Here is a 14,331-nt window from a genome sequence, read left to right as displayed (position 1 = left end):
ATATATATATATATATATATATATATATATATATATATATATATATTCCATGCAAATGGTAACCAAAAGAAAGCAGGGGTGGCTATAATTAAAAGAATAGATTTTAAGTCAAAGACACAAAAAGGACATTATATAATGATAAAAGTTCAGATCACCAGGAAGATATAACAATTCTAAATATATATGGATGAAACATTGGAACAGCTAAAGACGTAAAGCAAACATTGACAGAACTGAAAGGAGAAATAGACAACAATTCAATAATAATAAGATACTTTAATATCATACTTTTAATAATGGAACACTCAGAGAGAAAATCAATAAGGAAAAAGTGGACCTGAAAAACACTGTAGAACAAATGGACCTCACAGACATATATATAACATTCCATTGAAAAGCAACAAAATACGCACCTTCTAAAGGGCACACAGAAGCTTCTTCAGGATGGATCGCATGTTAGGACACAAAACAATTATTAATAAAATTAAGAAAGTTGAAGTCATACCAAATATATGTTTTTAACCACAATGAAATGAAACTAAAAATAACAGAAGGAAAGCTGGAAAATTCACAAATACATGCAACTTAACAGATTCTTGTAAAAGAAATGAGTCACCCAATTCTGGATAATGCTGATTCTTATTAAATGAATGTTAAAGAGTTTTTTTCCAGAGCATAATTCAAAATACTTTCTAGGAAGTGGGATTGTTCTTTTTCAATGACCTACACTTTCATCTCATCTTTTTACTTCCTATGGTAACATCTCAGTGCTTTCCATTTATGCTACATCTAGCCAAAGACGGAAGATACCTATTTCTACTTTTCTTGATTTATGGTTTTTGCAATATTATTAAATCCCTTTGATCATTTCAGTTTAGTTCACATCGGTCAGTAGCAGATAAAGTGTTCTTATTCACATGATTATTTTTAATAAATCATATTACATGAAATTATTGCAGTTACCAAAGGAAAATTTGACTTCTTTAAATTCACTTGACTTACTTTTGTAGTGAAACCTTATTTTTATGGATTTTGGTGCTATTTTTAGATTTGCGTTATTGCCGTATTTTCATAACTGGCTGCAAATGTTAAGAACCTGTCTATTTGGAATCAAATTCTAATACCTAGTTAACTTACAGCAGTGCCTTCTTTACACAATAGGAATACTTTTGTACCATAAAAGGAAAATTTCCTAGCAGTACATTTGAAGAAAGGTAGAAACACTTGGAATTCTCTTTGACTCAATAGAAAGCCATTTATTATTTAACATGGATCTGATGCAAACAATATTTAAAGTCACTAAGGTTTTGTTGAAAGAATGTCCACTTTTTATATGCTCCATTGGTTAGTACCAATCTATGTTGTTTTGTTTATGTTTAAATTTAAGCTTCAACTTTTTCTCAGTTTTGTAGTGTTAGACAATGTTTAGAATTTAATAATAGTGATGTTGAAAAGTTAATATCATTATTATGTTTTATACATAAAGAAAATATCCTCCAGATAGTAGATATAACAACCTATCACTGATAGCTCATTAAAGATAACTAGCTATGTGTTCTCTGTTCCTTTATTTGTTTTACTGTTTTGTTTTCATCATAGTATTAGCATTTTGGCCTCTTTTCTTTTCCATGCTCTCACTCTGTTATCATTTGTTCCATATATTTATTGAAGTAGAAATAATACTTTGCTTTAAATTAGCTTTAAGTGATCAGTTCTCAATATGTTCATCTCATGGAGGCAGAGTCCTACCTCATCCCTTCCTTATTGGGAGAATCAGCACCTTATCCAATATTTAACTGATAAACTCTGATTAGAGACAAAATTCATTTTGTCAACTTTAGTTTCCATGTGCCTGACAAATGCTTTTGCATATCCCAAAAATAAAACTCTGGAACTCTGGCAATCCATGTGATTTGTGCTTCAAACTTAAATAGTTTAAAGGAGGAAATGCTAAATCTTAAATTTATTTTAAATGCTTTTGACTTACCTCAATCAAATACATAGTTAAAAATCTAAGCATCAAAAAATAAAAAAATTAAGATTTAACAAAAAAAGATTCTCCTTTTTTTGGTGTAGAAATTTTGTTTATAGTTTTGTAACATTGACTGTTTACAATTGTGTATACTAAGTAAATAACTTTTTGTGGATGATGTGATAAAAATTTCCATTCCTCAAATATGTGCTTGCTCTAAAAAACATGCAGACAGTGCTGCATTATCCCAAACAGTTGTGAATTGACATATCAATGACACTTAACATATACTGTATATCATAAAGACCTCATTTTTAAAAAATTTTATTATTTATTTGTCAGAGAGAGAGAGCACAAGCAGGGAGAGCTGCAGGTGGAGGGAGAAGCAGGTTCCCCACTGAGCAGAGAGTCCGATGTGGGACCTGATCCCAGGACCAGATATCAGGACCCTGGGATCACAACCCGAGCCAAAGGCAGATGCTTAATCGACTGAGCCACCCAGCATGCCCATAAAGACCTCAATTTAGCCATTTCTTTCAACTACTGGCCTGAGAAAATTCTTTCTACTATCAATTAGTGAGATCAGTAAGAGATTTGTAAAAAGTCTCCCTGCTTTCACACGTAGCTACATTAATACAAGTAGAATGCAACCCTATGAAAATTTTAAAGTTAGTGTTATTTGGGAGATCTAACAAACACAAAATTTCATATTTGAAGAAGAGAAAATTAAAACCTAAAAGACATTATTTCTATGCAGGATCTCTGGAGAAAGTAAATTTTCTGGCTGCTCAGATTCTAGTATGATACTGAGCCATGGTGTGGCCAGATCTGGTGAGTGAATCATAGATACATAGCTTCTAAAACCAGAAGATGATACTTCTGATTAGTATAATAAGAATATGAATATGCTGTCAGTTTCTAGACCAGAAGGAGCCAGAAGAAGATCTGGCAATGCATTCCCTGTAGGGAAATTAACTGTCACTGATTCTGTTACTGCTATTATTAGTGTGTGTGTGGTTTTATTTATTTAGAGACAATAGTATTTCAAAATATACACGAATAAAGAATTATTTACAATTGAATTTACCTGTACCAATTAGCAGTGGCATATGCTGACAAATTATTTTTACATCTTGCTGTATCAGCAATGTGGACATTGAATGGAAGAATTGAAAAGCATTCCCACAGGGCCTTTGTATCAGTTATATATTAAAAAAAAAAAAAGACTTGGTGTTTAATGTTTAAACAGTTTGTTTAAATATTAAATAGGAATTTTTTTCTCTGATTAATTAAATGGGAGCAAAAGCTTAAAAAATTAATTTCTAATGCCTACAATGTCTAACAAGATAGTATCACAAATAGCACTTTTCTGCAATATGATCACCAGGATTTTTTTTCAAATAGTACACTTTTATTTTTTTATTTCTCTTAAGATATATTCAGATCACATATGAAAAAAACTTCTTTATCATTCAGGAAACTGACTGCACTGTGGCAGGCAAAAGAAAAGGGAGGGATTCAGCTTTTAACAAAGCAGTTGGTAATATGCTCTGGTCTTTATTTGCCCTTGGTCAGGACCAGAATACTAAAGAACTGAAAGATGGATATTTGTACTGTAGTGTTTCTGAAGGGTTCTTTAAGGAATTCTTTTATCGTAGTTACTATTTAAGCAGCATGAGATTTTCTTTTCTATTCTATTGTTTGTATCTGAAGAATTTTACTGGCATTTTCATTTTTCAAGGATATTGGAGTCAACAGTTTTGTTATTTCTCTTTTGGATTGGGGAGTATGATCCCCATAGTTTAGGTGAGGAATCTGAGAAGAGGACCTATAAACTGGGCAAATAATTATATTCATCATGTAAATTATATATTTCCTCAATATTGTATACATTAAAATTATTTTTGAAATAACATATTTCTTAGATCATAAATTCCTGAGGTTAGAGACGGATAATTTATTATGACTGCAGTTTTCCCACCCATTACATAGTCAATAATGATTATTAATTGCCTATAGTGTACTTCATCCCTGAATGTTCAGAAAAGGATGTAACATATAATTTAATAATAATGAATTAATCTCTTGGTAAGGGCAAGGCACTGTAATCTTTACTATGTATATGTGAGTCCCTTAGAGAATACCACTTGGGAGGGTATTATCCACTGGCCTGAGGGAATTGCTCTCCATTTTCTCTTTGGAAAAAGACCACAAGCAGACACTGTAATCCAAGAGAACTCTACACTGTAACTGAACATCATCAGTATATTTTTCCCATCCAATCTTGCTAAAACAAAGATTACTCACAATGGAAATTGTGCGACTGTTGGGGGGTTGGAGTTCAATTTTGCAAGACTTAAAAGAATTGCTAAGAATTTAATCCAAGAATTTCAAAAGTCGATCTCCAATTCCACAAAGTCCTCTTTTCCCTGCTAGGCGATTTTTGTTATTAAACATGTTTATCAACATTGAAAAGATTAAGCATAACTATTGATGTTTTGAATAGAAATTATATATTAGTATTATATTAGCCCTGTAGATGAAAAACATACAGTTTCCAACCACCGATAGAATCAATAGAATCGAGTCACAGTTCCCAGTCTCGATGTCTGAGCACAATATAATCTGACACACTGTGTTGATCTTGTATCATTCTTCTTTATTTCCTCTTAGAGATTCTTTAAGCAATGTAGCCAAAATGAAATATTGAATCGCCATTAAATATAGGCTATGGGTGCCTGGGTGGCTCAGTTAAGCATCTGGTTCAGCATCTGACTCTTGATTTCGGCTTGGGTCATGAGGGCTGTGAGATGGAGCCCAGCCTCAGGCTTTGTGCTGGGCTGGAGCCTGCTTAAGATTCTCTCTCTCGGGCGCCTGGGTGGCTCAGTTGGTTGAGCGACTGCCTTCGGCTCAGGTCATGATCCTGGAGTCCCGGGATCGAGTCCCGCATCGGGCTCCCTGCTCAGCAGGGAGTCTGCTTCTCCCTCTGACCCTCCTCCCTCTCATGCTCTCTGTCTCTCATTCTCTCTCTCTCAAATAAATATATAAAATCTTTAAAAAAAAAAAAAGATTCTCTCTCTCCCTCTCCCTCTGCCCCTTCTCTCCCACCCCCCCCCCCCCCCCCCCTTTCACATACATTTTCCCCCTCCAAAAAAAAAAAAAAAAAAAAATTTAGTCAGGCTAGTTTTCTTTCTTTTCCTTTTTTTAACCTGGATTATCACTGCCAAATTTTCTGACTAATTAAAAAAAAATGAATTGCTTTTAATAATATTTTCATTAAATATTGAATAGTTACTAAATATATATCCACTATTTAATATTGTATTCATATACATTTATTTGTTAAATCAGTTATTAGGGTAAAAAGATGTAAAATATAGTAGTGTATCCATGACCTAGCATAAGAAAAAAATGTTTTAACCCTATTGGAGACCCTATATACTGTACTGGATTCAGTCCATTCTCTGCCTTCTCAGAGCAAACCATTCTTTTGTGTTTTTCACTGTATTCTTCTTTATGATTTTGCCACATATATTTATATCCTTAACAACAGAATATTTAATTTTGCACACTTTTGAAATTTTGATAAATAGAATTAGAGTGTATATGCACTCTGAGACTTTCTTTTTAGTTAATAGTATGTTCCTGAGATTTACCAATATTGTCTCATGAAGCAGTAATTCATTCTATTATGGTATCCTATATATAACTATATTGCAATCTGTTTTCTATACTGCTGTTGATGGATGTCTTAGTTACTTTCTGTGTTTTGTTTTGTTTTCTGGCACATATGTAGAAGTCATTCTCTGGAATAACTGTAGCTATGGAATTACTATGTCATTCTCTGGAATAAATGTAGCTATGGAATTAAATACATTATAAAGTATTTATTTTTTTAAAAATTACTAGACAATGCAAGAATGGTTTCCAAAGTGGATTTATGAAAATTCACTACTTTCTACAGTGGATGTTTACTGTTTCTCCACATTGTCACCAACACTTAAAATTACTGAACTTCTAAAATGCCAAGCTAGTGTATTTCTAATGGGGTTTGCTTTGTACTTCCTTGATAACTAATGTTGAGTAGATTCAGGGCTACAGGACATACAGGTTTCCTCTTTTAGTATATTCCTTTCAAAATATCTGCCTAATTTACATTAGGAGGCTTGTGCTTTTTCTTCATTGGTTTAGGAGTTCTTTATCCCTTATTATCCGTATGTATTGAAATGTCTTCTGTAGAGCCAGATATACTTAATCTCAATGTAGTGAATCTTATCACAAATATTTTTCACTCTGACCTGCTGCTTTGTCATAAATCGGGAATTTAATTACATGGGTCTATTTTTGATACATTCATCAAATCATTTATCCCTATACCCATAAGATATTGTCTTATTTAATGTAAATTTATGATAATGTCTGTTATCTGGTAAACTATATTTCTTACTGCATCTTGTTCATGATCTTTTAAATTGTCTTGATTACTCCAGGCCATTGTTCTGCCATATAAACTGAGAGTCAGCTTTTAAGATTTCTCATAAGCCTGTGCTATTTTGATTAGATTTTTAGAACCTATTGATGAATGTTGAGAGAACTGATATGTTTATGATATTAGATCCTATAGCGAGGGTATGGCATTGTTCTCCATTTACTCAGATAATTTTAGTTAATTTTAACAAAATATCAAATTATTTTTGAATAACTGTATTCATTTTAGGGTTCTTCTATCTCTTAATGATCTTTGTTAACTTAATATACTAGCTAGAACCTCAAGGAGAGTATTGAAGTGATACTATGCATCCTTAATTTCTGAATCAGGGAAAAGTAACTCTATTTTATTAAAAGGAGTACTGTAGACCTTCATTGATATATTATCAGAATAAAAAAAATCTTTCTATTCCTAGTTTGCTGAGATTTATTTTAGTCATGCATGAGTGTTGCCTTTTTTTTTAATGTATATTCTGCATCTATTGAGATGATCATGTGTTCTTTTTTCTTTTGTTAAACAGAATGAATTACATTGATCCACAGGTTATAGATTTTCACTATCAGTTTGTAATATTTTCTAACATGTGTTATACCTTCCTCTTCGACCTATTTATTTATATTTACACAAATGTATTTATATTTCTTTTTTTTTTAAAGATTTTATTTATTTATTTGAGAGAGAGAATGAGAGAGAGCACAGGAGAGAGGGGAGGGTCAGAGGGAGAAACAGACTCCCTGCCGAGCAGGAAGCCCGATGCGGGACTCGATCCAGGGACTCCAGGATCATGACCTGAGCCGAAGGCAGTCGCTTAACCAACTGAGCCACCCAGGCGCCCAAATGTATTTATATTTCTTTGCATTTGTCTTCTTATGTGTCTAGCATCTTATTTGTACTTCCCCTACCCACTGGCTTTCCATATATTTTTTCCCCTCTTTTCTTGCTCTTTTTAATTTTTTTGTATTGAATTTTTTGTACTGCTTTTTTTCTTCAAGTCACCTGAATATTGAACACTGTAACCCCATTAAAAAATATTTACTCCAGAAATTTTTAAAAGCCTATCTTTGTTCCCAGTATTTGAAATTAATCAGTGTCTCTCTTCTCATTTCTAAGTAATACAAATGTTTTAACAAATTGATTCTCAACATCTCCCTCTTGTGTATTAATTTATCTGTTTTAGTGTGAAAGCTTTTGAAACTCAAAAGAAATCATTATTTTTTATAGTTAATCACCTTTTATGCTTTATATTTGTCATTTTATTTGCTTATTCCTTCTTGCAATCTAGTCTTCCCACTGAGATGAGTTTTCTTCTGCTTTTAATCATCTTTGTAATATCTGTTAATGAGAGTCAGTATAGTAAACACAGTTTTTGTTTGAAACAATGATTTTTGTCAACCTGTCATAAAATTTTATGCAAAAAAGAAAATAAATGTGGTTAGTAAAAGAACATCCTGCATTATACTTTTATTGTCTTTGTACCCCAAGGGAAGAGGAAACAACTCCAAGATGCAAGGAAAATAAATGTTTTGGCAAAAAGAGAATTAGAAATGGTATAAAAAGCATTCTCTTTCCACCTCCAATCTATGAGAAAGGTGGGCATGATAATATGTTTACATATACATAAGCTTCCCTCAGAGTCCAAAAGAGAAGGTGGCAATGCAACAAGGGTTTTTCTGGAATTTTTGATATAGAAAAGTTAGAAGAAATCAAGATTGTGAGTGTCTGCTGAGTGCAAAAAGATGCATATTACCAGAATGATGTGGTAAACTTCATCTGAGGGAACAAATGGATGAATCTCATTGGATCAACAGAACTGGGGAGGGTAAGTCAGGAAGATTATATGTTATTTGGCCTGCCAGTATTTAACTCAGAGATTTAACTTAATTATCTATTGCTGAAGGGATTTGCCTATCAAGACAGATAGACTCCTAGAAATATCTATTCCCCCCTCATCATTGTAAAGATGGGGAATATTGGCAAAAAATCTAAATTTATGTTGAAATAATGGAGCCAAATTTATGAGAAATTAATGGATTTGAGTCGGAAACCAGTTTTGAATTACTATAACCGTTGCCATCGGTCAAGCTAAGGTTTAGATTCAGAAATAACATTGTTTTAGAAAAAGATGGATTTCTGAACAGTTGAATTATATTAATTGTTATAACTATAAAATCAAAACTCATACACCTTCAACTTTTTTGTTCATTTGTCACATTAGTTATCTGCACTGATACCACCACATGAGGCCAGAAGTTAACTGCAACTTAGAGTTCTAGGTGTCACTAAGCTGAAAAAAAAATCTCTACTTTCATATAACATTGCAACACAAAGTGTGTGTTCTGCGGAACACAGAGATCTATGCAACTTAAATTTGTTCTATGCGAAGTAAAAGTACTTGCTAGAGAGAAAACTTCCACATTGTTTAGTAAAAATAATATTTTTAAAAAAATTATTTAAAAACCAGAAATAACAATAAGAAAAAGAAAAACTGCACCCTATTTTTCCAAAAATGTATACCATAAATTACTTACTTATCGTGAACCATGCAATGATACTGAGGGTGGTAAAAACTACCAAATGTCTCAAAACATTGCTAAAAGTCACAGAGTTAGGTGTGATTGAACTATGTCATGTGCTGTGAAAATGAGATGGTACGAACATCTGTCAGTTTTTTCCAGCTGATTTTTAAGAGAAGCTCTATTCAAATACTTTGTAATTCAGTTTAAAAAAAAATAAGTAGATACGGGTTTAACCAAATAGGAAAACAGGATGAAACCAGAGTACTTTTATAACTATTTTTTTTTTTAATGTTCTAAGGACAATAAAAAGATATACTATCTGGGCACTTACAGTGAAACACTATATTTCTGTGTAATGTATCAAAGCACTGGTGGTTAAATTGGATTCAGAACAGTTTAAAAAAAAATTAACTTAATTTTTTTAGAGTAGTCTTAGGTCACAGCAAAACTGAGCCAAGAATACAGAGTCTTCCCACATACCCCAGAGGCCCCAAGCATATACAGCTTCCCTTACTGACACCCAGCACTAAGGTGGTATATTTGTTATAATCAATGAACCTACATTGACACATTATCACCCAACATCCACAGTTTGATTAGGGTTCACTCTTGGTGTTGTACAGTCCATGGGTTTCCACAAAGGTATGGTGAACATGTATCTACCATTTTAGTATCATACTGAAGCGTTCTACTGCTCTAAAATTTCTCTGTATTCCATCTCTACCTCCAATTAACCTCTAGCAACCACTGATCTTTTTTTATACCCGTACTTTTGCTTTTTCCAGAATGCCATATTTGGAACCCTACAGTATGTAGTTACTTTTCAGATTGGCTTCTTTCACTTAGTAATAAGCATTTAAGCTTTCTCCATATCTCTTCATGACTTGGTAGCTTCTACCTTTTCAGTGCTGAGTAATATTTCATTGTCTGGATATACCAAACTATCCAGTTACCTACTGGAGGACATCTTGGTTGCTGCTAAGTTTTGGCAATTATGAATAAAGTTTCTGTAAGCACTCATGTTCAGGTTTTTGGGTGGACATCAATTTCAATTCACTTGGGTAAAGTCCAAGAGTATAATTGCTAGATCATGTGGTAAGCACATATTTACTTGTGTAAAAACTGCCAAATTGTCTTATAAAGTGACTGTGCCAATTTGCACACCTACCAGAAATCCAGCAATGAATGAGACTTCCTGTTGCTCCACATCCTCGCCAGCATATGGTATCATTAGTTGCAGATTTTGACTATTCTGATAGGTGTGTAATAGTAGTTGTTATTTTATGCATGTATCTATTTACCTATTTTTTAAAATTTGGAATTGCCTAATGAGATAAGATGTTGAGCACATTTTTATATGCTTATTTGTTGTTTGTATATCCTCTTTGGTGAGATGTCTGTTAAGATTTTTACCCATCTTTTAATTAAGTTGTTCATTTTCTTATTAAGTTTTAAGAGCTCTTTGTGTATTTTAGTATTGCTTTATGAGATACGTCTTTTGCAGATACTGTCTCCAATTCTGACACTTATCATTTCATTCTCTTGACATTGTCTTTTGCAGAACGGTTTAATTTTATTGAAGTCCAGCTTTTTATTTATTTATTTATTTATTTATTTATTTATTTATTTGGATGGAACATTTTGCGTTGTGTCTAAAAGGATATCACCATATCTATGGTCATTTAGGTTTTCTCCTATGTTATCTTATAGGAGTTTTATAATTATGTATTTTACATTTAAGTCTATGATTCATTTTGAGTTAATTTTTGTGAGGTGTAAGGTTTGTGTCTAGATTCAGTTTTTTGCATGTGGATGTCCAGTTGTTCCAGCACTATTTGTGAAAGAGTCTATCCTCGTTCCATTGTATTGCCTTTGCCCTTTTTTCAAAGATCAGTTGTTTGTATTTGTGGGAGTCTATTTCTGGGCTCTTTATTACATCCCATTGATTTGTTCTTTTGACAATATCACTCTGTCTCGATTAATGTAACTCTATAGTAATTCTTGAAATAATGTCAGTCCTCTGAATTTGTTCTTCTCTTTCACAACTGAGTTGGCTAAACTGGGTCTTTTTCTTCTCCATTTCAACTTTAGAATTAAGGATATGCAGCAAATACTCAGGAACTGAGAGGATAATTACAGATGACTCCAAGATTCTTTTGGGTCCACTATGAAGCAAAGTTTGATCAAAACACCTTGTGATTCGCTAGTCTTCTTCCATAGCATTGTAGTAAAATCATGGATGCTTTACAATCATTAACAGCTTAGGCTTAGGAATGAAATTTCTGGGCTCATATCTATGCTGTGTTACTAGATATATAATTTTCAATGGTAAACTCTGTGCGATAATGTTCTTATGTATAAAATGAGAAAAACAGTATTTATACAATAAGAGTATAGTGAGGATTAGATGAATTATAAAGTATGGCATTTATGGGCGCCTGGGTGGCTCAGTTGGTTAAGCGACTGCCTTCGGCTCAGGTCATGATCCTGGAGTCCCGGCATCGAGTCCCGCATCGGGCTCCCTGCTTGGCGGGGAGTCTGCTTCTCCCTCTGACCCTCCCCCCTCTCATGTGCTCTCTCTCATTCTCTCTCTCTCAAATAAATAAATAAAATCTTTAAAAAAAAAAAAGTATGGCATTTATGATAGTTTCTGGGTCTGTTAACACTTGCTAGTACTTGTTTCAAGTGGCCTACTGTTTGTATTGTGGTAAGTTCCTATTGTTCCTGTCATATTTATGTATGTGGTAAGTCAGGAATGTATGCCTATCCCTCTGATTTGTGTTTTCTAGTCAACTAGTGAAGACTCCTTTTACTCACTCTCCATGGTTTTCATACTGGACCCCAAAAATCCATTCCCAAATCGTGGGTAAAGTGTATTTAAAAATGTAAATCAATTCAAGCTACATGTATTACATCTTCAGAAAGCCCTTCTTTAACTTCTATAAGTTAACCAACATTCTACCACTACTATCAATGAAATTAGGAACTGACTTCCTTGTTCATCCAAACTTAACACAAAGCCTTACACATGGTATATAACATACAAATATTCACTAGATAAAATAATATAAATAAGAACAACTCCCCGTGGCTGCCTAATAATTTTATTCTAAGAAATTCCATGTAACAGTATCTTTTTTTTTTTTCAGCTAAATGGTTATAACCTAGGATTGCCATTTAGCTCTACCTAATCAAACATAGACAGATTTTTAACTTTCAGATATTTCCTTAGTGGGCAACAAGAAATAGAGGAACAAATAGAAATGAGCCAGACAATATAAAGTTATTTTTCCTAAGTTTATATTCCTACCTTACTTCTATGATCCTCTTTGAGAATGTAGGTTATAATTAATTACCTAAGAAGTGTTGATGTGTATATCCAGATCTATAAAATCAGAATTTTCATAAGTATAGCCTATCACCTATGTTTTCACGGTGTTCTACAGATTATCCTGCTTTACATTCTGCTAGTAAATAAGGCAGCATTGGGTCCAAATAATAGTCGGCCTTTAGAACAAGATGTAAAACCACAGCCTGCTATTTATGTTAATCTGCTGAATATGAAATATCTGTTGAGACTTCCCAAAGCAATCAATTCAGAATGATCTATACTTCGCAATGGAATTATCAAATCAGACTGAATTAGATGAGTTAGAAGTGCTGTGCAAAAGCCATTATTTATCTCCAAAGGAGTGAGGCAAGGCGACAAATAGTGAATGCCTTATCCCATCTATCACACACACTATTTTGAAGAGATTGTAAGAAAACTGTGGATTAATAGTAGATTTCTGTCTCTTAATTTTAGGAAACTTTTTAACTTATTGAATTAAAAATATCCAAGGAGAGTAATTATGTTTGAACCTGGAAACAGATACATATAAAAGAACTTGTGTCTTTTTATACCACTGTTTTTTATCAACTGTATACCCACTCAAGAATATCAAAATTTGTTTCCAAAATGATGTTTGAAGACTTATAGTAAGAATAACATTATTTTGATAAACCCATAAGAAAAAATGCTTGATTGTCTGCTGCCCAAACCACTGTAAGCATTGATGTGGTTAAGTCCATAGTCAGACTCATGGATCTTATGTAACATCCATTTGGTAAAACTAACTGATGTGATCTCAGTGTGATGTCTGATGACCCAGTTGTTCCATAAAGAGACATGGTTGAAAGGAATGGTCCAAGATCTAGGGTATTAAGGGATATATTTAAATGAATTCATTTATTTGATCAGTATTTACTGAGTGCCTATATTCCAGGCATTATCTGAGAATATATCAGGGACCAACACAATAATAGCAAAACCAAAAATATCTCTTCTTAGTTGGAGGAAGACAGACTAAACCAAATAAGTAAATCATGTAGTAAGTTACAAAGTGATAAAGTGCTTTGAGAAAAAAACCAACAAAACAAAACAAACAAACAAACAAAAAAGGTAATATAGAGTGTGCTGGAGAGAGTGGTTACAGTTCTAAGTATGGCAGTCAAATGGGGTCTCAATGAGAGGGTTACATTTAAGTAAACATTTGAAGAATTTGAGGAAGTGAGCCAGGCTGATTGCATAAGAAAACTTCAGAGAAAGGAAATAAGGTAAAGGCCTTGAGGTCTTTGGAGTGTTCAGAGATAGCAAGGAGGCTGAGTAGAATCAGGAAATGCTAAGGACTGGGGGTAAAGTTAGAGAATTAAGAAATGACTAAATTTTATAGGACCTTTTATGACATGTGGTGCCATGGAGGGAGCTGAGGTTGAAAATAAAATGACATCATATGAGTAAATGTAACAGGATCACTGTGGCTGCTATGATGAGAATACAGAGTAAGATTGCAAGACCAGAGGGGCGCCTGGGTGGCTCAGTGGGTCAGGTGTCTGCCTTCAGCTCAGGTCATGATCCCAGGGTCCTGGGATTGAGCCCTGCATTGGGCTCCCCACTCAGTGGGGAGTCAGCTTCTCCCTCTCCCTCTGCCCCTCCCCCCCCCCGGCTCCTGCTCACTCTCTCTTGTGCGTGCTCTCTCTCTCTTCAAATAAATACATAAAATCTTAAAAAAAATTTGCAAGAATAGAAGCAGGAAAAATGGATAGGAGGCCCTTATAATCTATTGGGTAAAAGAAAATGGTGTCTTGAGCTAGGGTGATAGTGATAGAGAAGCTGATGGTGACAGATTCAAGATTTAATTGGAAGGATTTCCTGAATGATTGAATACATTTAGATATATAAATATAAACATAAAGAATAAAAGTTCCTCAATCTTGAGGACATTAACTGAGATTGGGAAATTGTATTAGGAATAGGTTTGAATAAAAAGAATCAGGTTTGGACTATGTTATTTTGAGATGCCTTTTAGCCAATC

The sequence above is a fragment of the Mirounga leonina genome, unplaced genomic scaffold, assembly GCF_011800145.1.
Source record: "Mirounga leonina isolate KUSES-001 unplaced genomic scaffold, KU_Mleo_1.0 Mir_127, whole genome shotgun sequence".
Classification (NCBI taxonomy): Eukaryota; Metazoa; Chordata; class Mammalia; order Carnivora; family Phocidae; genus Mirounga; species Mirounga leonina.
This window is presented reverse-complemented; position numbering follows the sequence as displayed.